The sequence below is a fragment of the Vanacampus margaritifer genome, chromosome 4 (assembly GCF_051991255.1).
Source record: "Vanacampus margaritifer isolate UIUO_Vmar chromosome 4, RoL_Vmar_1.0, whole genome shotgun sequence".
Taxonomy (NCBI): domain Eukaryota; kingdom Metazoa; phylum Chordata; class Actinopteri; order Syngnathiformes; family Syngnathidae; genus Vanacampus; species Vanacampus margaritifer.
In genome coordinates, this window is record NC_135435.1 from 2,763,078 (window position 1) to 2,790,436 (window position 27,359).

Sequence of the window (27,359 nt, forward strand, 5' to 3'; positions counted from 1 at the left end):
ACTGATACGATTATCTCAGCTCCCCACCAGCCTCGGAGAAATGATGTAGACAGGCTTTGACCTTGGACCTTCAGTTTTTATGACCAAATGACTAATGACATGAGAACTTGACAACTTTTAAAACATACACATTCTTATCTCAAGAGCTGGCAGGGAGTGAGAGGTTCCAATATATTTCACAAAATCATTATCACAGTGTTATTCATTTAACTACACGTAGTTATATGGCATCTATATACCTATAAGTAAATTCAAAAACAGTAAAAATATAAATTGAAAATGTTAAATGTCAACAGAACCAGTTGAGGTGGCTCGGGCATCTGGTTCGGATGCCTCCTGGACACTTCCCTGGAGAGGTGTTCTGGCGAGAGGCCCCGAGGATGACCGAGGAAACGCTGGAGAGACTATGTCTCTCGGCTGGCCTGGGAACGCCTTGGGATCCCGTCGGAGGAGCTGGTTAAAGTGGCTGGGAAGTCTGGGCTTCCCTACTAAAGCTGCTGCACCCGCGACCTGACCCCGGATAAGCGGTAGATAATGGATGGATGGATGGAATATTTAAAATAAAAGCTTGTAAAGCATGTTTATAGATACAAAAATAACATACGCTTATTTATTTGAAAAAAGTGCGGCGGCACCAAAGGTAGATTGGTGCCCCCTTTCCCCCATTCACTAGTAGGTTGTGTTAACATTGTTAACATTTTTAATACATTTATTTTATTATTTTAACTATTTTGAATTTAGTTATAGATGTGTAGAGCAGGTGTAATAATGTTAAACTCAGTATAACTTGACCTTAACCTATCTGGTACCTTGTTTTTGTCTAAAATTTCTTCTCAATGTCCAGCGTGAGAACATATTCTGTTCGTGAGAGAGAAAGCACACACACAGTTCCCACAACTATACTACATTAGGAGATGTCAAGTTCAATCTGTTGACTGAGATTCTGTTTTGGGAAAAGTACGAGCTGGTACACGGAAGAGTATATTTTGTCTACAAAGGGAACACATGTGCGAACTGTGTACTAAAATTCTGTTATGTAACATATTGTGTGAGAACCAATCTGTTTTTCTTATTCATGGGAGGAGAAAAAGGCGTTTTGCTTTCAAACTGGGGTGTATAAGAGCTCTCTCTCGCAAGGGAGGGGGCACGCACTCTTGGATTGACACACTCTTTACGTGATATTCAATTTGTGTGACCGGAGATCTCCGTAATAAATCATCCTTCGAAGGAGCTTTTATCACAAAGAAGTCTCCAATTTTTGGAACACGCAAAAGATGACAAATTATATCATCATTTAACAGTTGCTCCATTGGAGCAAACTACTAGGGAATGGGTGGAGCAAACTACCAGTGAATGGGGAGGGGTAGGGGGCTTTATGCATCTATTGCAAATTTGGCAGAAGTTTATTCTTGGATATCTGGGCATTTCATCGAAAAGGCATCAAGAGCAAAAAAAGAGGAAATGAAAAAAACTGTGAGATGACGCTCACTTAAGGTAAGACAATGTTTTAAATAACAATTTGTTTGTTTATTTTGTAACAGCTACATTTATGTGACCACAGCTAGCAAAAAAAACAAAAAAACACACACTCCAAAACGCCGTGGTGGAAAAGTTGCGACCAGCACATTCATTACATGAAAATTAAATAGAATGTTATGAGACAATGTTGTTTTATATGCAACGTCAATGACTATGCGATCATTTTCGTGAGGTTCATAGGCCAAGAGCAGCATGTACTGGTGAAAGAAAAAAAAAATCTTAAATCTATGTAGATTTCCCCCTTTCATATTCATTGTTTTCACATTGTGTCCAGAATTTTTACATAGTGCCCTCTCAGTCCTTGTCTAAAAGATTAGATTATTAAAATTTTCATGTACCTGTGTTTTAAATATAGGCCTGCATAATACTATAATCATTTTAGAAAATGTTTGTACTATGGTTTAAAACTATATTTCACTGTAGAATCCTTGAATATTGTGTCTTGTATTTCTGAATACAGATTCAATGCTTCAATGTGTTCAAGGAGGAACTCAAGGCCAAGTGAAAGTTTGAGATGATCAACCATCCACCACAAATAAAGATCAGCCATCAACCTAAGCCATCAGGTATAAAGACTTTGCATTAGCACCGAGCCCTGACCAACAACCATCTACCAATTCAGTTCATTATGCAACCACCATTTCTGAGGGCAGAGTGAGTCCTGTCACTGAGAGGCCATCAGCATGTGATAGAGACATGTGTGCCCCCTCCAACTGATCCTGCTCTATGGCCACCACACATTTTAGATGCAGATCATGTGGAAATTGTATGGAGGGGTCCTTTCAAAATTTTCCAAAGAGGCCTGATGGAAGAGCATTTCATACCAGCCTCCAGTTCAAAATTCTTCCAAATGGAGAGAAGGTTAACAGAAGCTGGGTGGTGTACTCTCCACAGAAAATCAATGCTTTGTTCTGCTTTGCATGCAAGCTTTTTAGTATAAAGGATATAAAGCTGACTGCAGAAGGCAACAGTGATTGGTCTAACATCAACAGCAGTTTGAGGGGTGACGAGTGTAGCCAAGACCATAGAGAGCTAGAAAAAGGGCAAGGTAAATAGATCAGCAGGAGTTAGCATTATTAGAGGGAGAAAGGAAAAGGTGGCAAGACATTCTCAAACGCTTGCGCTCAATCACTCTCTCACTGGCTTCAAGAAATTTGTTTTTTTAGGGGCTGAGCCAGACAATGGGAACTTCCTGAAGGAGGTAGAACTTATGGCAAAATATGACCCTGTAATGGAGAATCATTTAGCCAAAATTACACATGAAAATCTCCCCCCCACAAACTACCTCAGTCATGAGACACAAAACTAACTAATTCACATAATCTCTTCATAAACATTATGCCCCATTGTGAGACATATCCAGTTAGCAAAATACTTCTCAATCATTCTTGACTGTACTCCAGATGTAAGTCATAAGGAACAGATGTCAGTCATAGTGCGCATTGTCTGTTTTCCAGCTACAACCAGACATTAAAGAATAGTTTCTGGGATATATTGATGTGGAAGAAACTACTGGCCTTAACCCATCCAATGTTGAAGGAGCTTGGCATTCTAATTGACAATTGTTGAGGACAGGCCTATGACAATGGGGCCAACATTAAGGGAAAGAAGCAAGGCGTTCAGGCTAGACTGCTACCGTTAAATCCAAGAGCTTCGTTTGTTCCTTGTGGAGCTCACACTATGAATCTTGTCATAGCTGATGCCACCAAGTCCTCCCAGGATGCCACTGACTACTTTGGGTATTTGCAGAAGCTATTTAATTTCTTCTCAGGTGCAACCCAGCGATGGGTTGATGACCGGGCGGGAAGGGGGAGGCGCACCCGCCCACCAAACCCCCACCCACCCCACCGGGACCCCGGCGGGGCTCGCCCCCCAGATACCGGGGCCAGCCCGAAGTGCCCGGAGGCCCACCGGAATGGGGCGGGCACAACACAAATCCCGCCCACTCGCCCGGCCCCCGGAGCGCCGAGACCCGGGCCACGGATGGAACCCCCGGCCTAGGGGAGGGGGAGGAGGGCGGACAGGGGAGGGGGAGGGGACGGGGGAAGGAGACGACAGGAAGGGCAGGAGGCAGCGGCAGGGCCGCAGAGAGAGGGGGAGAGGAGGAGGAAGGGCGACGAGGGAGAAGGGACAGGGAGGCAGAGGACAGGCGGGGAGAGGCGAAGAGGGAGAGGAAGCAAGGGGGAGGAAGGGGGAGGGGAGAGGGAACCATGGGTCACCCTGGCGGCCCACAGGCCCCAACCCGCGCCGCCAGGCCCAGAGCGACGGACCGCGCCGGGGCGGCGCCGCCCTGAACACCAGGGAGAGCCCCGCAACACAGCACCCCCCACGAGACCCAGGGAACGACCAAGACGCAGCCGCCACTCAGCAGCCAACAGAGGGGCAGACCCGCCCACGCCCAGCCAGGGGGGGACAGCACCTGTAGAGTTAGTCCCCTGGCATGCAGTGAATCGATCCTGTTGGTAGTAACTGGGTTCCTGACTATAAAAATACAACCATTAGTTACAAACTGTCAAATGCAGAGACATCACTGTAAGTTATTACGATGTGGTGGCTCTCGCTAACAGGCAGAATTAACTAACCAGAATTAGGTTAAATTGTTAAAATGTGATTTATGAGGAGGTTAGACCATTGGTCGATATTCAGAGTTTGTTTATTTTTCCAGTTAACAAGAATTGTTTTTTTTGCGATATTAAGGGCTACAAGTGTAGATTGAAATTGTTTATGTGGTAGGTCAGTTGTTGTTAGGTCACCTAGCAAACACAAGTTTGGAGATAAAGGTATCCTATAGTCCAAGATAGCGGAAAGTTTTTCTAAGACATTAGTCCAGAAATACATAACCGGAGTGCATAACCATAAAGCATGAAAATAAGTTTCTGTAGTGTTTTGTAAACACTGGAGACAAATGTCGGAGTCGGAGAGTCCCATTTTCTTCATCATATACTGAGTAATGTATGTTCTATGGATAATTTTATATTGGATAAGTTGTAAATTTGTGTGTTTTGTCATTTTAAATGCATTTTCACAAACTTGAATCCAAAAGTCAGATTCCGGAGCTATAGACAAGTCTGTCTCCCATTTTAAGATGGGTAAAGACATTTTATCCGTATATGAAAGTAACTTATATATTTTTGAAAGTTTGTTTGTTGTTGTTGGAGAAAGCTTGGTAATATCTTTAGCTAAACCAGGCGGTTGGAGCGTACCCTGAAGTGTTGGAATTTGTTTCTTTATCATATTTTTAACTTGCAGATAATGTAAAAAATTTCCGTTTGTTATTTTGTATTTTTGGAGCAAGGATGTATATGATATAAACATATTATCTGAGAAGAGATGGTGGAGATGTGCAATTCCTTTCTGCTCCCACACACATAAATAAAACGATTGGTTGTTAATTCGAAAGTCAGGGTTATGCCATAGGGGAGAAAGCCCACAGGGCTCCACTTGGGCTTTTGTAATTTCTAATGACTTCCACCAAGCAGTCAGGGTGGCGGAAATCATTGGGTTTTTAAAACAATTATGCCGCTTAATTGATGTTGTAATAAAGAGTAAATCTAGAAGTCTGAGGTTATTACAATCCTTCTGTTCTAGTTCCAACCAACAGTTAGTATCTCTGTTGGGTTGTGCCCATAGAACGATATATTGTAGCTGGTTGGCTATGTAGTAGTACATAAAATTTGGTGCCTCTAGACCACCTTTGGATTTACTTTTCTGAAGAGTAGATAGACTAATCTTTGCTTTTTTTTTATTCCAGTAAAATTTTGTAACGGCTGAGTCCAACAACTGGAACCAGTTAGCCGTAGGTTTAAATGGAATCATTGAGAAAAAATAGTTTATTTTAGGTAAAACTTTCATTTTAACGGTGGCTATTCGTCCTATTAAAGAAATAGGAAGATTATTCCAGCGTTCCAAGTCACTATGAATGTTATCCAGAAGTGGAGAAAAGTTTAAATGAATTAAATCAGTTAATTTAGGTGAGATTTTTATGCCTAAGTATTTTAAATTACCTATAGGAAATGAGTAGTGTGGGTCCTGGCTTGCAGGGTTCCATGAATTTTCTGTAATAGGTAGAAGTGTTGATTTTGTCCAGTTAATAGAATAATCTGACAACTGTGAGAATTTAGTTATTAAGTTAAATACTTCCCCTAACGAATTCGCCGGGTTTTCTAAATAGAACATAAAATTAATCTATATGCCGATGATATTTTACTTTGTTACCCCAGAGTGAATTCCTTGAATCCTTCTTTCCTGGCGTATGGCTATTGCAAGTGGCTCAATAAATATTGCAAATAATAAAGGGGATAGTGGGCATCCCTGTCTTGTGCCTCTCTGTAAAATAAAGCTCTTAGATATAATCCCATTAGTAGTAACTGTAGCTTTGGGAGAATCATATAATACTGACACCCAGTGGATAAATTATTTCCCAAAGCCAAATTTATTTAAAACAGCAAAGAGGAAGGACCAGTTAACTTTGTCGAAAGCTTTTTCTGCATCCAACGATATAATAACTGCCTTCTTATCATGCCGCTGTGACATGCTAATAAGGTTAAAGAGCCTCCTAATATTATTAGTAGAGTGACGATCTTTAATAAAGCCTGTTTGGTCGCTATGAATAATTGTCGAGATTACTGTTTCTAGTCTAGATGTGAAAGCCTTAGTAATAATTTTAATATCAGTGTTAATTAGTGAAATCGGACGGTAACTTGATGGAAGGGTGGGGTCTTTTTCTGGCTTTAATAAAAGTTTAATTGCTGCTGTATTCATGTGTGGACGTATGTAACCATTAGTTTTAATTTCTGTTACTACTCTTAAGAATAGCGGAGCAAGCATTAACCAGTAGTGCTTAAAAAATATAGCCGGATAACCATCTGGGCCAGGTGCCTTGCCATTAGGCATACTATCTAGAGCACTGTACAACTCGTTTATAGTAAGTGGCGCCTCTAACATATCTTTATATTCAGTAGTTAACTGAGGCATATTTAAGCTACTGAGGAATGCCTCAATATGCTCAGGGTTAGGCTTGTTAGTTTCTGAGTATAAGTTGCGATAATAGTTATAAAAAATTTGATTAATTTCTTCTGGTGATTGTGTACATTCACCAGTTGTCCCTTTGATAGCCGTTATAAGAGATTTTTCCCGATTGCGTTGAAGTTGGTTTGCAAGAAATTTACCTGATTTGTTATTATTTGTTATTATTCAAAGTTGTTGTATCTCAATTGTTGTATTATAAACTCAGTTTTTTTAGTTAGCATATCGTCTAACTGTATTTTTGTATTTTGTAAGTCAGTCCATATTTGGTCATTTGGGTTTATTGCGTACTCATCCGTCAGTTGTTTCAAGTCATTTTCTAATTTTTGATCCTGTTTCTTTTTATAAGATGAATATGATATAATTTTACCTCTAATTACTGCTTTCCCAGCTTCCCAGAGAAGAGATGGCGATAGGCCTGGAGAGTCATTTATTTCCAAAAAGTCTGCCCACTCTTTCCTTATAATTTTATCAAACTCTGCATTGTTTAGCAGTGAGATGTTAAAACGCCATGTTGGTGGTGGTTTAAAGGTATAATCAACTTGTAGGGAAAGTGAGACTGGTGCTTGGTCGCTAATAATAATAGGATGTATTTTTGTAACAGTTTTATCAGCAATAGAGTTATTTGTAAGAAAATAATCAATTCTTGAAAAAGACCGGTGCACAGCGGAAAAGAAGGTAAATTCCTTCTTATTTGGGTTTTTAAGTCTCCAGCTGTCGACGAGGCCAAAGTCATCCATATATTCCCCTATTACTTTAGTAGAATGTAATCGCCTTATACATGTTGTGTTATTAGAACGGTCTATTAATGGATTTAAGACTGTGTTAAAGTCTCCTCCAATAATAATAGTAGAGTTCGCTGCTAAATCAAACAGCTGAGAGAAAAATTCATGGAAAAAGGCCGGATCATCATTATTAGGGGCATATAAATTGCCAAATGTATATATTTTATTAAATATAGTTACCTGAATAATAATGTATCGGCCCTCTGGGTCTGTTATTGTATTATTTAGAGTAAAGAGTAAATTCTTATGTATGAGTATTGAAGGAATATTTTGATTACTATATTAAGTGTAATCTTTGCGTGTCCAAATAATTGTATTCAGGATCTGATGAAGAAGTTTTCCTGCAAGAATTTATTTAGAGGCCTCTAAAGACACAGTCAGGACATCACATCAGAATGCAACGTGATGATCCCAAGTGTGTGACAATTTACAGAACATCGACTCATTTATACAAAAAAGATAAAAGGTTCCTCCTCCCGGCTCTTGATTGAACAAAGGGCAGACATGTCATCTCCTAGATTGAACAAAGGTGTAAGGTTGATGGTAAACAGATATCTTTATACAGTTCCCCTTCTTGATTGGGGGAACAGAAGTAATCAAAATCTGACCCCAGACCTTCAGTCCCTAAATGTCAAGAAACTCTGACAACATCATGCACATTGCCCCTCCAACAGCATTTGAGGGTACAAAGATCAAATAAAGTTCACAAAATCACCATCCCACTGTATTCTTTTAAACACTCATGATTATATCACATCTATATGTCTATAAGTAAATTCAAAAACAGTAAAACATCAAATTGAAAATGTTAAATGTCTTCAGTCCTACCATTGAACTTCTATAAGTTCAAAAACCGGACATTTAATCCCACAATAGTCTAGAGAGAAAGTCCAGCGCGAATCTTGATCGTTGCAAAATGAAGCAATGTTTATGTGTGGAGTTTAGAAATAAGAATAGCAGGTGAGAGAGAGCGAGAGAGAGAGAAAGATAGATAGAGGGGCTTAGCAGTCAAAATTCAGTTTGATTCATTAAAAAATTCAGTGGAAGGGGCATAATAAATGTGAGGCATAACACTATGTGATGTGGTTAAGTGTCACGACGCAATAGCAGATGTGTCCGTCCCTCGAAGCCATCTCCTGATGAAGGTCTTTGTTGACAGTTGGTCAATTTTTTTAAAAAAGAGGCGTTTGTCAGCCTCTTTCTGAACCTGGCTGACTGCCAGAGATCGCAGGAAAGGTCACGGGACTTCATTCCCAGTGTGACTCTATCCTTGTGAATTGATGAAAAGGGGCATGTGATTCAAATCACCATTGAGTGATTACCCCCTTTCACCAGCAGATTGACACTTGATCAGCTTTTCCAGGCGAATCAACTGTGCCCATCTTTGCCCATGGAAAAGGCACTCCAATGAATCTTCTTTCAGCGACCTCCTTCAGCTTCTTCTCAGTCCTCCTGACCAGCCGGGATGCTTGTTGACGCTCCTTTGACTCAATGTCGAGCTGCTCCTCCATTTGAGCGATTTTGGCCTCCAGGGAGGCGATGGTGTACTTGTACTTTGACTTGATGGTGCTTTCAAGCTCCTGCAGCTTCAGCTTCAGCTCCTTGTTTTGGCGATCCAGCTGGGAACGAGCGCCCTCCAGTCGCTGGACGCTGCTGTGCTCGGCGCCAAGCTCCGTGGTCAGCTGCTCCATCTGCAGTGTGGTTCTCTTCAGACGCTCGTTGATCATCTCGGTGTTGAGTAGCTCCTCCTCCAAATCTTCCTCCAACTGGGCTATGCGAGCCTCCAGCCTCCTCTTCTCTTCAGTCAGCAGAGCATTTTTAGCATTGCCGTTGTTAATCTCATCCTGCTCGTCTCTCTCTGGCTGCGTTTGTCTTTTGAGTCTCTCGGCTGTTGCAAGCTCCTCCTGGTAGTGCAGGGCATCTGCCTCCAAGGCCTCCAGCTCACGGGCTAGCGTTAGCACCCGCGTGTCCTTCTCCCTGGCGTCTGCTTCGGCCCGGTCGCGCTCCTCGGCATACTGGCTGGAGATGGTCTTCTCCTCAGCCAGCATCTGGTCGAACTTCTTCTGTTTCCTGTCCAGGTTGGAAACCACCTGCCTCAGGTTGTCCTGATCCACCATGAGGTCACCCAGCTCCCGCTGCAAACGGGTTTTGGTCTTATCCAATTTGTCGTAAGCGGCCGTCTTCTCTTCCAGCTGCTGCTGCAACGAGTCGGCGTCACGTTGGACGCGTTTGCGAGCCTCCTCCGCGCTCTCCAGGTTGGCCGTCTCCTGATCCAACTTCTTCTTCATGTCGGGCAGCTGTGCCTGAAACGTAGCAGACCTGCTTCTCCACGTTTCTCTTGCCCTCCTCCTCTTCATCCAGCATCTCGCGCAGGTTGTTCTGCTCATCCTCCTGCTGCCGCAAGCGAATGGAGATGTTGAGCTTCTGACGAGTCTCCTCTTGGAGCAGTTCCTGTGCATCCTGAAGCTGAGACTCCACTGAAGAAAGGTCTTTGCTGAATTTGATGTTTTTGCCCTCGGCTTCAGTCAGAAGGCTGTTGACATTGTCCAGCTCAGACTGCATTTTGGCCATCTTGTCCGCCATCTCCTGCCTCTGCCGTTCGCTGTCTCCAAATTTGACCTGAAGCTCCTGAACTTGGGACTCTGCTTTCTTGCGACGGTGCTCTGAATCGGATTTGCCTTGCGTCAGGGTCTTGAGCTCGATTTGCACCTCGTTCCTTTCGCTCTCTAGGGCCTGTTTTGATTTCTCCACAGACATCTTGTTCTGCTTGGCCTGCTCCAGCTGTTCATTAAGCTCGTCAAAGGCCTGGTTGTGTTTCTGTCTCATGTCGGCCATCAGCTGCTCGTGGGCCTTGGCCTCGTCCTCCACAATCTTCTTGAGATCGGCAACCTCCGTCTCACGTTTGCTCCTCAGCTCCTGCTGTGTTCTCTGGCGTGGTGGGAGCGCTTCAATCATCACGAGCGTTGCAGCCTTTATCTGTTCGCTCAGCGAAAGATTCAGAATATGGACCGGAAGTTTATGCAAATCAAACCAGCCGGAGTCTTGATCAAAAATGTCGTCCATTATATGTAGTAATTAGTCGTTCTTAATATTTATAAAGTCAGTGACGTCTCACTTATGATACTACGATATAACAGATCAACAGTATTCTCATTAATCCCCCCAAAAAAAATATATATATATATATTTTTTTCCAGACAAACACAAACAAGACGAAAACGAAACAGATATTAAATACCTTTTGCGCGACTTTAACAAATATATTCTGGATCTTCACGGGCGGCTATATCACACAGCTCTGAACCGAAAAAATGGCAGGCTTCCTTATATATCAATCCACGCACCGTAGCGAACTACGCGACATACGGGCGTTTAGCTCAGCAAACACTACGCGTGATCAACACGAGCTGTTTATCTCACAACACACATCAGCAACACATAGTGCGATCACCACTAGCTGCTTATAACACCACAACAACAGAAACAGCCTATTCCTCCGTGGTACTCAATGTCTTATGCCGTTTAAAACGGCGAAGCGCTTCGACTTGACGTCACTTCCGTAAACACGGGGCATTTCTATGCGCGACTTAATATTTTCCCGGCTTCTTATTCAACACAACACACACACACCGAGGAATTATGTCCCTCGGTTTAGAAATTCCACACAGCACACACCTTGTTTACCACACAGGCGGCTAATCCACTCCGCACTCCCAGTATTTTATATACTGACGGCTTATTCATACGAAAAAATAAAAACACAACCTATTCCACCGCGGAAAAAACTCCCATGCATGGTTCAATGTCGTAGTAATTTTCAAAATCGAGGACTTTCCATCCCACCGTAAGAAATACTACTACAACCCCCCTAACTTGTTCACAGATCCCAAATACAACTTAGCACAGACAAAATGCAACTGTATTGATCCTAAACAACCAGAATTTCTCTACGTGGATAAAATGTCCACTCACCTTGTTAATATTTTTGCGCTTTAGAAATCCGGTGTTCAGGATCAATCACAGCTGTTGAAAAACGTCTCAATAAGATCACATCGGGGTCACCATTTTGAAGGAATATTTTGATTACTATATTAAGTGTAATCTTTGCGTGTCCAAATAATTGTATTCAGGATCTGATGAAGAAGTTTTCCTGCAAGAATTTATTTAGAGGCCTCTAAAGACACAGTCAGGACATCACATCAGAATGCAACGTGATGATCCCAAGTGTGTGACAATTTACAGAACATCGACTCATTTATACAAAAAAGATAAAAGGTTCCTCCTCCCGGCTCTTGATTGAACAAAGGGCAGACATGTCATCTCCTAGATTGAACAAAGGTGTAAGGTTGATGGTAAACAGACATCTTTATACAGTTCCCCTTCTTGATTGGGGGAACAGAAGTAATCAAAATCTGACCCCAGACCTTCAGTCCCTAAATGTCAAGAAACTCTGACAACATCATGCACATTGCCCCTCCAACAGCATTTGAGGGTACAAAGATCAAATAAAGTTCACAAAATCACCATCCCACTGTATTCTTTTAAACACTCATGATTATATCACATCTATATGTCTATAAGTAAATTCAAAAACAGTAAAACATCAAATTGAAAATGTTAAATGTCTTCAGTATACAGACTCCTCTTTGTCTGCTGTTATAAGGGGCAGAGTATGCTTGGCTAAAATTCTTATCAATAAGTAATTTTTCTTCAGATTTTTGTAGGTGGGTTTCTTGCAGGAGGCAAATATCTGCTTTTAATTTTAAGAGATGGTCTAAAGTTTTTATTCTTTTTGCCTGTGAGCGAGCGCCACAAACATTCCAGGAAACCAGAACTAATTTATGCATACAAACAATATAGGCTCAGTCCTGTGTATATATCTGCATAGGCCATTTGTCAATACTGGCATGTTATAGGATAGAATCAAAGTAGTTAGGTGATTTATATAATTTGTGTAAAATATGAGGAAATGTGTAAGTAAATATAACAGTGAAAAAACGGGTAAGGATGTGAAAGTGAAGGAAGTTAGTGGGGAATTAAACAACATTAAAATACACCAGTAACTGGTATACACTGGTAACCCAAGCGAGATTTTTTTTTGTTTAAATCTACTTTTAGATATAGTTATGTATTATTATTATATTTATAATATAGCCTAAACATAATGAGTATTCATATTTTATGTTTTATAACCACATATACATGGGTGACTATTTTCAAATGAAGACTTTGCTTTAAACAAACTCGTGGCCAGGGTAAACATTGCAGTCAACCCATCACTTCACTTAATCACCTTGGAGCCACACTATGTAATTTGAAATCAGAAATCCATAATCAGTACGTTTGGAGTCAAGGTGGTTCTGTGTTCTATAACTCAGCCCTCTCTCTTTGTTTAAAAGAGTATCCAGCATGTCCATAAGCTATTTAAAGAGGACATACTGTAATTCAGACAGTAAATTTTGTCCAAAGCACATCCTCATACACACACACACACACACGCGCACTCACATTGTATTTTCATACTCTGCAAGTCACTATTTGAACTGACTCTCAGATTTATTGTATATGTTTTAAGGCAAGAACAAACTGATGTTATATAATATCTTACCCAGTGTGTTGATCGCCTATCAAACATCTAATCTGTGCATTTTCTATAGGTTGAAGGTAATCCCTTTTATTGATGGATAGAAATTTCTCATTATTGTATTCCATAATGTGTACAGTGTTTGTATCCATATTGTTATACAGTTAGTCACTATCCGCCAGCAACCTAAACTTCTTTTTCTTTCGGCTTTTCCCTTCAGGGGTCGCCACACCGAATCAATTACCTCCATCGAACCCTGTCCTCTGTATCCTCTGCATCCTCTGCTCTCACACCAACTACCTTCATGTTCTCTTTAACTACGTCCATAAACCTCCTCTTTGGTCTTCCTCTAGACCTGTCTGGCATTTGGAAACTCAGCATCCTTCTACCAATACATTCACTATCTCTCCTCTGGACATGTCCAAACCATCTCAGTCTGGCCTCTCTGACTTTATCTCCAAAGCCTCTAACATGTGCTGTCCCTCTGATGTACTCATTCCTGATTCTATCCATCCTGGTCAGCTCCAGCTCTGCCTCCTGTCTTTCCTCAGTGGCACTGTCTCCAGACCAAACAACATCGCTGGTCTCACCACAGTTTTATAAACCTTTCCTTTTATTTGAGCTGAAACTCTTCAATCACACATCACACCTGACACTTTCCTCCACCCGTTCCACCCTGCCTGCACACGCCTCTTCACTTCTTTTTCACTCTCTCCATTGTTCTGGACTGTTGACCCTAAATACTTAAACTCCTCCACCTTCTTGGTCTTTTCTCCCTGTAACCTCACTCTTCCACTTCACTTCCATTCACACACAGATACTCCGTCTTGCTACGGCTAACCTTCATTCCCCTCCTTTCCAGGACAAACCTCTTAGCCTCTAGCTTCTCCCCCACCTGTTTCCTGCTCTCACTACAGATCACAATGTCATCTGTAAACATCATAGTCCATGGAGATTGCTGTCTAACCTCATCTGTCATCCTGTCCATTACCATAGCAAACAAGAAGGGGCTCAGAGCTGATCCTTGATGTAGTCCCACCTCCACTTTGAACTCCTCCGTCACACCTACAGCACACTTCACCACTGTCTTACAGTCCTCATACATGTCCTGCACCACTTTAACATACTTCTCTGCTACTTCAGACTTCCTCATACAAAACCACAGTTCCTCTCTCTGAGCACCATGTCGTAAACTTTCTCCAGATCTACAAAGACATAATGCAGCCCCTTCTGACCTTCTCTGTACTTCTCTAGTAACATCATCAAAGCAAATACTGCATCTGTGGTATCCTTTTTTGGGTATGAAACCATACTGCTGCTCACAAATGTTCACCTCTGCCCTCAGTCTAGCTTCAACTACTCTTTCCCATAGCTTCATTGTGTGGCTCATTAGCTTTACTCCTCTGTAGTTGCCACAACTCAGCACGTCTCCTTTTTTCTTAAAAATGGGCACCAGCACACTTCTCCTCCATTCCTCAGGCATCTTCTCACTATCTAAGATCCCGTTGAACAACCCAGTCAGAAATTCTACTGCTACCATCAGGACCAAGTGCCTTTCCACACTTCATTCTCTTCTATGCCCTACGCACTTCATTCTTACTAATCTTTGCTACTTCCTGGTCCACAAGTCACCTCTTCTACTCTTTGTTCTCTCTCATTTTCCTCATTCATCAACTCTTCAAAGTACTCTTTCCATCTTTCCATCACACTACTGGCATCTGTCAACACACTTCCATCCTTATCCTTTATTACCCTAACCTGTTGCACATCCTTCCCATCGCTGTCTCTTTGCCTGGCCAACCTGTATAGATAAGTCTCACCCTCCTTACTATCCAACCTAGCATACAAGTCATCGTAAGTCCCTTGTTTGGCCTTTGCCACTTCTACTTTCACCATACGCTGCATTTTCCTGTACTTCTGTCTACTTTCTTCAGTACTCTCAGTGTCCCACTTGTTCTTAGCTAACCTCTTTCTCTGGATCCACTTCTGCACCTCCTCATTCCATCACCAAGTCTTCTTATCTTCTTATCTTACCTTTCCTTCCAGATGACACACCAAGGACTGTCCTACCTGTCTCTCTGATCACATTTGCTGTAGTTGTCCAGTCATCTGAAAGCACCTCCTGATCATCCAGAGCCTGTCTCAACTCCGTCTTGAAAGTTATACAACAGTCTTCCTTTTTCAGCTCCCACCATTTTGTTCTCTGCTCTGCCTTTGACGTCTTTGTCTTCCTAACCACCAGTCATCCTACACACTACCATCCTATGCTGTGTGGCTACACTCTCACCTACCACTACTTTGCAGTCGCTGATCTCCTTCAGATTACACCGTCTACACAAGATGTTGTCTACCTGTGTACTCCACTCTTGTAGGTCACCCTATGTTCCTGCCTCTTCTGGAAAAAAGTATTCACGACCGCCATTTTCATTCTTTTTGCAAAGTCAACCACCATCTGTCCTTCTGCGTTCCTCTCCTAGATACTGAAGTAAATATTCTGTTTCAATTTAATTATAACTGTTTTGATTTAGTTATAACTATTTAGAATTGGACAAAATTGCTTTGATTTACTCAGTATAGTTTTGTGTGACAATTCAAATGTTTCAGGGGGGTTGATTCTCCTACAGGACAGATGGGATGGGGGTGGTGAATGTGTTAATTAGACCCTTTGTTTATATTAAGGCTCCACTAAGTCTGCCTGGAGCTGAACGGCAACTCTGTTTTTCCATCATGGGACAGAGAGAGGGGAGGGGCATGGTTGGCCAACTGTATTGAGACATCATTGTGACAAATGGGGGCATAGTCATGTGACTCTGGGAGGAACGTTGTAGGACAAAGAGAATATTACCCACAGATGGGGGTGGGGGCTTCACAGTTTGAGAGGCAAGTTGGCGCGAGTAGGCTCATCTTCTCCTTGTCCACGATTTCGGGAATAAATCTACAAGAAAATGCCTGAATTCACTGATCTCATTGTATGTTTTATTAATCAACGGCATGAACACCCAAACGGTAAGAATTCCACAGCCTTCAATACCAAACTTGCCCATCACCTCCTCATCACTTCTGTTTCCAACGTGTCCATTGAAGTCTGCACCAATGACAACTCTCTCACTTCTAGGGATGCTGTGCATCATTTCATGAAGGTCCGACCAAAAGTTTTCCTTCTCCTCCAGCTCACATCCTACCTATGGCGCATACCCACTAAGAACATTGATCATGACACCTTCAATTCCTAGCTTCAGGCTCATCACACTTTCCGACACTCTTTTTACTCCCAGGACGTTCCTAACAAACTCTTCCTTCACGATAACTCCTACTCCATTTCTCTTCCTATCAACACCATAATAGAATAACTTGAACTCTGCTCCTAAACTTCAAGCTTTACTCCCTTTCCTCCTGGTCTCCTGAACACACAACATGTACACTTTCCTCCTCTGCATCACGTTAACCAGCTCTCTACAACAGATTCATGTATTTGATATGACTTTTTAAGCCCCATTAGAAAACTGCACTCCTAGAGGTCAGCCCTATTTTTGGTGAACATATATTCCAAAAGCAGAATGGCAGGCAGAGACGTCTGCTGTCTGGCTCCTCTCCTATGTCTCTGCCTCCCCTCCTGTGGAACCATCTTCAAGTTTTGGTCAGGAAGGTATATTTTTAACAGATTGAAACACTCCTTATGATTAAACTTGCAATTAGGGCTGGCTCAGGAGGCTTTTTCCCCGAATAATCACAGATCATTTTGAAGATGTACAAGAGTGCTCCTCAACTGTCACTCAAAATGGTGTATTATTACTAACACTGACTTATTTACTGATTATATTCTTAAATATTTTTTAGTTTTTGTGTTTTTTGTTTGCAGCCTATTTGCTGTGAAATAGTTAGTGGCTATAAGAAAGACACATTTTTGGACTTTTCCAAATGAAGAAGAAACCAACCTGTCCTACGCCTCAAGCATTAGAAGAGGTGTGGTTGTTTTCCGGAAAGAAGAGTGTTTGGTGGTTAAATTAATAGCCAGCATCTGTAAGAATGTATCTGCATGTTTTCCACCTCCTCCCTACTGGAAGAAGTAAAGGTTAAATCAGACACTGACTCAAACTTTTGCCACAAATTTATAATTACACAGTAACAGACTGCATGTTTTACATTATGTTACTTGGTTCCATAACAATATTATACTATGTGTCTTTATGCTTTTTTTTTAACAGTCATATTTTACTCTGTTTGAGTAACAACATCTACAGCATTTTTTTTTAATCTGCAAATGTTCGGTATCTTGTTGTCTTTTTACGTCTTTGCAAATGTGTTCACCCTGACGCGAAAGCCGTGCCCTCGTCTCCATCAGCTGTCTGACCTCCAGGCTATCACTTGGCCATCACTGCTCAGGTATAAATTGTAACGAAAGTCATCACCACTATTTTGACAGACAGGGAGGAAAAAATATTTAACAAAATAATTAATTGATTTCCTCAAAAGAAAATAAACATAATTCCATATGATTGATGATTTTAAAACACTTGAAGCTTGTAATTTTGGATTGGTTTACAGCTTCATGTGGTAGTCTTTGTTTACGTGCTGATATCTGTGAAGTAGCTAAAATACCCAGTAGGGATCAATAAAGTTGCAGCTAATGTTTAAGTGTGATTGTAAAACCACAGAAGGCGCCCAGAGGGTCTTCCTCTTGATTTTTTTTTTACCCTCACATTCACCAGGATGGTGAAAGGACACCAGGATGAGAGAGAAGAATGCAAGAATGACATTTTCTAAGTGTTTGTTGTACATGCAGCTGCATACAAAAACACATACCAAGCGAGACAATACTAGTTCCTGATGAAAGTGTAAACTCTGATTTGAGTTCTTAATTTCAGGGTTGGATTTAAATATTGTCCCTGACCCCTCCTGTGTTTGATTAGTGCTCTCTGTTTTTGTCTGTCATTCTTTGTTTAGTTTCATCTGGTTTTCGGCCTACTCATTTCCTCTTGTGTCAAGTCAGTTTTGTTCCTGTCCTTGTATTTTTGCGCAATATATTTTCTATACTTGCCTTTTCATGGATTTGAAAAACATTGTTGAAATAGTTCTTTGACAAGGTGTTTTTTCAAATACATACTTTTCAGACTATAGTCGAATCAACCAGATAGGATCCATTCACATTCAAACAGAATGCAGATGACAGCCACCCAAAATGGAAAATCCCTCTTCTGAGGCAACTTCTAACAAGAGATAGCTATTAAGTATTTACTGCAAAATGTAACTACGTTGCTGAATCAGTGGAGGTTGGCGTATGTGGATCTCACTCGGCTTCATCTATCCCCCCTTCCTTCCTTTAGTCCTTCCTATCGTCCACTATCAAGCAAAGCAATAAAAAAAGCTTTCACCAAATGAAGTACAAACTTATTTGATCAATTCAGTGAGAGTTTTCATTGTTCATTGTTCAACAGAAACTTCCTCATATTTAGTCTGTGTCTGGTGTTAATCTAAACTGCTTGAACTGTCTTTGGTGGAGGGGGTGGGCATACCTGGGGGCCCAAGTTAACCCTTGTAACACACACACACACACGCACACACACACACACACACACACGCACACACACGCACACACACACACACACACACACACGTTTATTTTACTGCCTCCAAAAAAAGAGCTGTTGAGGCTGCTGAGATTAGGGTGTAGGGAAACGAACAAGCAGCAGAAACAGTTCACCTCACTTTGCAGATAACATGAGGCGAACATACGACTCAATTACTCAAAAAGAAAAAAAAAAGTTATTATCCATTGCCAAGGTGGGCAAAGATGATTGACTGCAGTGTAACTGACAAAAATAGATATGACTATTTAATACTCCTGAAAAAATACACACATACGAGTATCTGCTAAATATTTGGAAATGTAATTACATATGGTGAAATCATTGTTTGTAAGGAACATCTGTTCACTTTTGTTTTAAAACTGCTCCAAGTCTAGCATGCAGGTACTTCTATGACCACAGACCTTCTCTTTCCAGCTCACTCCACACACAATTCAGAATAGCACATGCTAGATACAAGAGTAAAAAGATATAAAGATTCATACCTCAAAGCAACAGGATTTGCAATAATAGTTGACCGAAATGTATCATCCAAAATAATCAAAACCAATTGAATAATCTTATAATAATATATAATCAGAATATCTTGAATTAGGCTGTTGTGCAAATGCTTCAGCAGCAGTTTGAAAAGCGAGGGAATTAGCATGGTAACCGTTATTTAGAAATGGTTTGCAGGTGGTGGGCACATACAATTTACTTCTCATTCTTTCTGGATGTTTCCTGACTAGTTTAGCATTTTTCCAGTGCCTTTACCACTTATGGTGCTTTATTTGTGGTGAGAGCATGTACAGCGCATAAAAGGTTTGATCTGCCTCCCTGAAATGTGTCGAGTCCACAAGAACGTGTGTAGTGGGGGCATAGGAGTGCAATAATTCTGTGCATGACCGCTATTTGCTTCTTTGTGCAAGAATAAACAGGAGGTACAGCAAGCTGACATACAGCAGGTGATTGCGTTCATATTTGTGCCCAAACAATCAGAAACAGACTCAATGAGGGTGGTGTGAGGTCCATACAGCCAGTTTTGACTTCTAGATAACACATAAACATAATACTTTGCTACTGTACTTCAGTAGTTTTTTCCAGTACTTTGTAATTCACAGAGTATTTACTTTTTTAGAATACTTTTTAATTTTATCCGTTAAATTTTAAAAACAATATCTCTACTTTTTACTCGATACTAAACAGAGGGTCGTTACTCGTTACTTTTGTTTTACGTGGATGACAACAATTAAAAAAAGAGATTAGACCTAGCGCAAAAGCTGCCGTCAATGTTCCTGGCTCGGCCAATCATATGACGCATTACACACATTCCCCCAACATCTCAACATATGAGATGACGCAAGAAGACACGATGGGGAGTGTCAAGGTTTAAACTGTCAACATTATGGACTCGACTCAGAAGGAGCTAGTGAGTCAGCTGGCTACCCAGTCCGCCCCCACCCATGGCCTTACCTGTGGGAAATGTTCACATTCGGCTCGAAGAATGATTCATAGCGAATACATTGTGTCTTGTGTAAACCTAAAGTCCAGCCGCCAACAAGAACTCCCCGTTCAATCTGAAACAACTTATCGAGGTAAGGTACAGTAAAGCTAAATAATCATTACCCTTTCGTTAGCTTGGCCCTGGTTAAAGTCATTAGTTTAGCATTAAATGCTATATTAGCATAATGGAGCAGCTTGGTTCCATTTATTTGCTGTCAGATTTCATGCAGCACTTGTGCTATTTTTTTAACTGCTGTAAATGGCATTCTTTGTTGATTGATGCAGTGGGAACTTAATAATTTCCACTGCATCTTTAAACCATGAGCACCATCTAAAGAAGTAAAAAAAAAAAATGCTTCATGTGGTGATCTTTTAAATTTAATGGTCTTCAAATTATATGACACGAAGAGGAAGCATCCGGTAAAAATACTTTTTCTATATATATATATATATATATATAGAGAGAGAGAGAGAGAGAGAGAGAGAGAGAGATAGACACAGTACTGTATTCTGATTATTAGTGCGTTTGTGGAATACAAGTATCAAAATAATTCACCCATAGAATGTTGTTTCTTTAGGAATGCTACGAGGCTTACCTTGCTTTCTTTATACGCATTTTACATTGCTTGGCAGAGAGCCAGCCGCCATTCTACGTCACGCACATTTTTGAAAAATAAATCTCATAGTTAGGTTAGTAACAACCAAATAAATAATATAGAGCAAACTTGTCATTACAGTCGGGGTTTCTTTCAAGGGCAGCCATTTTGTCACTTGCTGAAAACAAAAAATGACATCACAGTTGTTCAGGGCTAAGGTAACGACCAATCACGCCTCATCTGTTTTCAGGTAACAACCAATTGTTGGTTCGCCTGTTTTCTGAAGTTGAGCTGTGACTGGTCATTACCTGAGCAAGTGTGATGAAATTTTCAGTCGACAGCAAGTGACAAAATGGCCACCGCGAGGATGGATAAAGGTGGATGGATTTTACTGCTTAACTCATATTCCACAAACGCAACATTAATCAGAATACCATGTCTAGACTAGTGGGGGCACATACAACATATTATTGTAAAGATTTTTTTGGGGTTGACTTCCCCTTTCAATCACATTCTCGTATTGAGCATTCGCAGTGCAAAATGTTCTTTGAGCAGAGACCAGGTGGTCAACCACTAAACCTGGATAGGTAGGTCCTACGTAAATTAAAAAAAAAAAAAAAGGGTTGCTTTAAATTTTCAAGTAATGAAGTGTTATGCAGATTTTGTTTATTGTACTTGTGCTCCTAATGGAATGGAGCATTTAGAAAGAATGAAACTTAAAATACTTAGTTTAAAACTATCATTTAGTTTGTCAAGTATCTCCATTAGCAATTGAGCCTTTTCGTACATTTTGTATATTATAACTAGCCAAAATAACTATTTTAGATACAAAAATCAATAGAGGCATGTAAAATGCATGCAACAATACAGTCTTTTTATTTTTATTGAACATATCGTTTTTTCAGAACAAAAAAAAACAACACATTTAACAACTGGCTTATAGTGTAGTGTACATTCCTCAGTAATGGCATGAACTATTATTATTATTATTTATTTTTTAAAAGTTTAATCTTCCTCTTTTCGATGCCGTGTTTTAGGTGTTCCCGAGCATGTTTGCAAGCTTTCCATTTACCTTTTGGGTTCAACAGTGCTGATTGGAAAACAAAACAGAATGTTATAAGATTTATGATGATTTGGTTCTTCAATAACACTGACCATTGAAAAACTTATCAACTACGGATACAGTATTTCCCTTTCCTCCGGTTGGTCCCCAAGCACCGCAAAAAGGGTTGCCTGAAACAAACAGAAGACCCTGTTCAACATTTTTGGAGGGGCACCATGTGATTATTGTGTTCTTTGATAATCGTAGTTAATAGTTATTATTGCTCACAAGTTAAATTAACGATGAGTCTGGGTGTGCTGTTGTAGAGCTGTAAATGTGTTTGTGGTTTTGAACGAGTTGGGCACCTAAACAATAACAACACAGCATGTAATTTTCAAATGTACTGTACAAGACAGCAATATGTACAAGTGCCCAGAATCATTTACCTGTCTTGTCTTTTGTGGACAGAACATTTTGGAAAAACATTCAAAGCCTGAAACCTGAACACAATTGATATTCTATTAATTAATATGTTATCATCTCATACTGTATTATGAACTTTGAAAACATACCAACATTACCTTAAAATTTGTGCTTTGCCACCTTACTCTTTATGGGTAAGACCTTTGCATCTTCTCCTTCCCCGTTAAACCTGTGCCGAGCTATATTCTCTGTCTCTAGTTGTTTCAACATTTGAATGTGGTGGAAGGTAGTTCACCTCAGCTCTCTTTGGATTCTTAGAAATTAATACTTTGTGGGTGCAAGGAGTGCACACCAAGCTCTGGACAAGGTATACCATGCCTTCTAAGTTTGAATAAGTAGTAAATTACTAATTAGCCATCTGGTTTAAAAGACGCTGGTACCACCCATACGCCATGTGGCTCATCAAAACAGCACAAGCAACCTGTACATGAACAGACAATATATGATATTAAATTTAAGTAACAAAGTACAACATTAACATATTTGTTATATTACAGTGTGAAATTAATGCAAATGTAATTGTTGGCTAAGAATATTTTTACTTGCCTCACCAAATAAATATCCTGCAGCATGACACGTCTCTGCTTGGTTTCCTGATGAAAGGAGTTGCAGTGCAAGTTACAGATAAACTTTATTAATACATTTCTATACAATTGCACTTAATTTACTTTAAAAACTAAACCTAAAAATATGCTATCTTTAATTGTTAAAACAGCCTGTTAAAAACGACTGAAATAAGATACATTCTTAATGTAAACACTCCTGAACCGTTTCAGTGTAGTTCATTAGCTTGCTAGTATATTAGCAACATAGCACGCAGTTAGGCTTGCATTACTTCTCATTGCTAATAGGCTATTTGAATTAGCAACTTAGCTTCAACGTTTAGGATGATTCGTAACAATTTCTTCACTTAAACCACCTCTAAAGACAACATATGCTTAGCGAACCAACTGACAATGGATATTGTGATACACAATGACATTCTGTTTGTTTTATTTAATGCAACTTTTGCCGACCTGAAACACAGAACGCCGACACGTTTGGATTCCCGCTCATAACACGCCTCTCAGCAATTTGAGATTGTTCTTCTTCTACGCCATGTGCGTGTGTGTCAGTCTGGTTAGTACCATGTCCCAACACCTAGTGGCGTAGCTGTGAAACAGCGATCAAATAGGAATACCTTACAAAGTAGATATCATTAAAATCAACTAGATGAAATTCAAATTGTATGAGATGTATAATAGTTATTTACAACATAGCCTGAGAAATATTTATAACGCATAAGCCATTCCTTTTTAAATTTTTTTTTACTTTGATTTATTTTTTGACATAATATACTGTGCAGTATACATACCACACAGCACTATAAAAACTACAGAACAATGTAATATTTGGTGCTAGTGATAATTTGGTACCTTTTCTATAAGCATATTCGCTTCAATTAAATAGCTTCAATACAATATTGCCCACTATAACCTTTACCTCTGAATCAGATTTCCACTAAATGTAAATAATTATCTTTCATATGAAACTATTCATATTTCATTTGATTTGAGAAGTGTTAGATTCATTGTTTATGCGTTTTAGGTTGAAACGAAACTCTGATCAGCTAAAATATGATTTTCTTTGATTGGAAAGTGAGTGCACCGAACTAAATATTATGGCATTAACACTAATAACTAATACAGGGAAAATCTAGATAACCATACACATAAGTGTCTGTGAAGTCAAGTCAGTAGCTGTGTCAATATGAAGCCATAAAATGTCAAATGTAAAACGTAGGAAAATAAAATACTCTTGAATCCCCACAAAGAAATGGCAAAAGCATGTTCACCTTGGAAGAACTTTTCTCTGGGAGGGTCATGAAAGTTCATTCGCTGAATACACACATAAACTTTGATTGTTTGACCAGAAACATATTGATATGTGTGTGTGATGATTGTAATAAAATTCTTCTTTCATCTGTAATGCAAAATAAGACAGAAAAAAAGAAAAAAAATCTGAAACTGCATTTAACGGTGGGACAAGACTATTCGACTATATATGGATATACAAATATGGCCCAGAGTTTCTGGGCCAGATGCGTCACTCCACAACTGGCCCATATCTGGTTTACCAGAGTCAAGTCAGTGCCTCCTTTGCCTCTCCTGGGCCATGTTCGGTCCACATGCCTTATGCCAGTGCCGACTGAATGCCACTTGTGCCTGACTAATGCAAAAATAAAAAATAAATAAATAAATAAAATTAAAATAAACCTGCAGGAGAAAAATAAAAATCCTTGAGAAAGGACTGCAAAAGTGGAATTTCCCCTTCGAGGATGACCAGGCTGCAATAGATGCCGAATGGGCAACAATTTACAGTTTGTGATGCTAAACAATATTAACTAGAATTTAAGTTGAATCACTGCTGAAGAGGAATAACTGAATTTTGTCCTCTTTGCGTGTTCCAAAAATGAAGATAGATTTAATGTAAGAAAAATACACCTTTGCAAAAATGATTTTTAATCAATCAGAGAATCTCTGGACAAATAACTGCCTCTAATCATCACTTAAACAACGTGGGATTTCAGAGCGTCAAATGTACTCTTCTACGTGTACAATAGCTTCTTATAGTTAAAAAGACCTCCTCCTTTTCATTTATAGACTAGACATACTCTCTGGTACTTTTCCATGAGCAGATGGCGTAAACAAGGTCAGGTGGATGTTTTTGAGACAGAATGTGTTATATAGTTGAAGGATTTTCACAAACAAGTCAGGGGGTGTTTTTCCCGAAGCAGACTCTGCTCTCAAGGACTAAAATGTGTTTTTGCACAAAACGCTGAGAAGGAACTTTTTAGACTAAATAGTATGTCCCAGCTTAAGGTCAAATTATACCGAAATCAACACGTTCTGCTCTACTAAGGACACAAAACATTTCAACAAGGTTAATATAAAGAATTGGATTGTTAATAATGGTTAATAAAATAAAATGAAGTATTAAAAATGTTATAATATCTAACAGTCCGCCCTTTGGGCTTTTTAAAATAAAGCCCAATAACTAAATATTTAAACATTTTTACCAAAGCATTCCCGCGGGATTTGCATCATCGCAATGGCAGGTGCAACAGTAGAATAAAAGGGGGGAAAAAAAACATTCTTTTTAGCAGGAGAGGAGGTCAGTCATATGTCAAAACAATGTGATTCATTAAAAGATTTTTTTTGTTTTTTTGTGTTTTTTCTCAGTAAAATAAGCATATCATATATGAAGACAGTGTGTTGTGATTATGTTCAAAATTTGTGTTGGGGGATCCCAGAAATAGAAAATTGGCATGGTAGTCAGTATGAGAAGGAGTGTCATTATGTACGTGCAATTGGAGACGCGATTGAAGACTTGTTGTCGTTTGGGCTAGGGAAGTTTTGTTGACGTTTGTCAGTTCCGTTTTCGTTCTTGCGTTTGTTTTTTTAAACCGAGTCCTTCAGCTTTGCGATTGGCTGGCAACCTGTTCAGGTTGCACTCCGCCTACTGCCCGAAGCCAGTTGGGATAGGCTCCAGTACCCTCACAATCCTTGTGAGGACAAGCGGTCAAGGGAATGGATGGATGGATCCTTCAGCCCACTCAACTGCCAGAGATGATCACCGGGCCCAAGGTGTGACTCATTCTTTGTGGAACACCCTGGAAAAGGGACACATTCCTCCTAACTCCATTGGGTAATCCTCAGGTCGTCTGGTGGGAACTGGAAGCAGTTGAATGGCCTCTCAGCTGGCACGTCTGGTGGCTCGCTCCTGAAGGTGGGGGTTGAGTAGAAAGCGGACCCCCTGCTGGTCTGATAGGCAAGATGTGGAACCAGGTGCCCCGTGGACTGGACTAGATTGACCTTTTCATCACCTCATCTGGGTGCAAAATATTTTCATTTAGTCACTAATAAACATTTATTCACATCCTTTCTTTTTGAAAGAGCATTTTGGTAGTGTTATTAGTTAGGAGTTAGTAAATGTTAGTAAAGTTCTGTAGGCCTGTCCTGGGAAAAAATTCTGTTTGTTGTGACATTCAATTAGGATCCAGCCTTTGGCTGACTTTAATGACCTAAGCACATTCATTAATGCAAAAAATGAAAATCTTAGCCAATTCAAATCTGACGAGGCCAATTTTGTTTACAGAATGTAATAATTATTGGAATGTTTTATTATAATATTTATTGTTATAGATATAGCATGGATGTGCTTCCGGCCATTAAATAAATGCAACATTCGCCAACAAATAAAATCCAAAAATAACATCTAACCCCAGGGCCCCAGGGGAAAACAGAAATGGAACATATTCACCTTATTTTCGCCGTCTCTGCCAAAACTTACTCCTTCTCCATGGTCAAGGAAATCCCCAATTGTCCTCCTGTAAAATTCATTCTCACGGACTATCTATAATTATCACATTAAGATTAACTTTTAATTTTATATTTATTTAATTCAACATGGACTGTTTGTGTCCTTCGCAACGATATACCCAGACCGACCAATAATTCCCCCATCTGAAAAAATCGACTTAGAGAATTTTTCAGACTCTAATAATATACAAGTTCTGCAGTAAATAAATTTTGCTTGCTTTTTGTTTAAACAGAGGGGAAAATTTTACATTTAACCAGTAAATTCGACCATGCGTCCCAAGCAACTATTTAAATTTCAAAAGAAAATTTGGAAAATATTAAAAGACTCAATAAGAATATAATAATTAAGATTGAAATAAATTTTATCTTATCTTTATTCACATTAGCTGTTTTCAATTTCTGAAACCAGACGAAATTTACCTGTATTATCTTTTGTACTATAAAAATATTGTAGCTTAAGCCAATGAATTTTACAAAGAATTTCAGTTTTCAGCCAATCCATCAAATGTTATTAATACATAAAGTTGCCCTTAGTTTTAATGTTACCATTAAGCTTACTAGTCCCCCTTGTTGATGTTTGTCCAAAAAGCTGACTGTTTTTAAAATAGACAGAGATAAACAAATCAGATCAAATTAGAATAGGCATCAAAAGTTTTAAAATATAATAAATCTGTGTATATAGAGTGTTGTCAATCAGTTCGTTCTATTTACGTAATGTTTCACTGTAGATGTCATCACCTTATATCTATCAAAAATATAGAGCCTTGTGTAAACAGTCAGTATCACATCATATGGTCTAAGATTACTATCTCAAGCAAACATTGCTGGTGGGGGCGGAGTCATCAGCAGCCTTTTCACAGAACAGCTCGGGACACAA

General features: G+C 39.8%; 2 long non-coding RNA genes across 2 annotated transcripts; one reads left to right on the top strand and one right to left on the bottom strand.

Annotated features, from left to right (window-relative positions):
• The first annotated feature begins 19,952 nt into the window (after nucleotides 1–19,952).
• On the top strand, nucleotides 19,953–26,039 carry LOC144050690 (uncharacterized). The gene is made up of 3 exons (XR_013293903.1): nucleotides 19,953–20,092; nucleotides 25,608–25,747; nucleotides 25,820–26,039. It is a non-coding gene; the product is annotated as an uncharacterized LOC144050690 (long non-coding RNA).
• LOC144050068 (uncharacterized) lies at nucleotides 21,963–22,452 on the bottom strand. Its single transcript, XR_013293778.1, has 3 exons — nucleotides 22,220–22,452; nucleotides 22,085–22,138; nucleotides 21,963–22,003 (listed from the first exon to the last, which is right to left on the bottom strand). It is a non-coding gene; the product is annotated as an uncharacterized LOC144050068 (long non-coding RNA).
• Nucleotides 26,040–27,359: the final 1,320 nt, after the last annotated feature.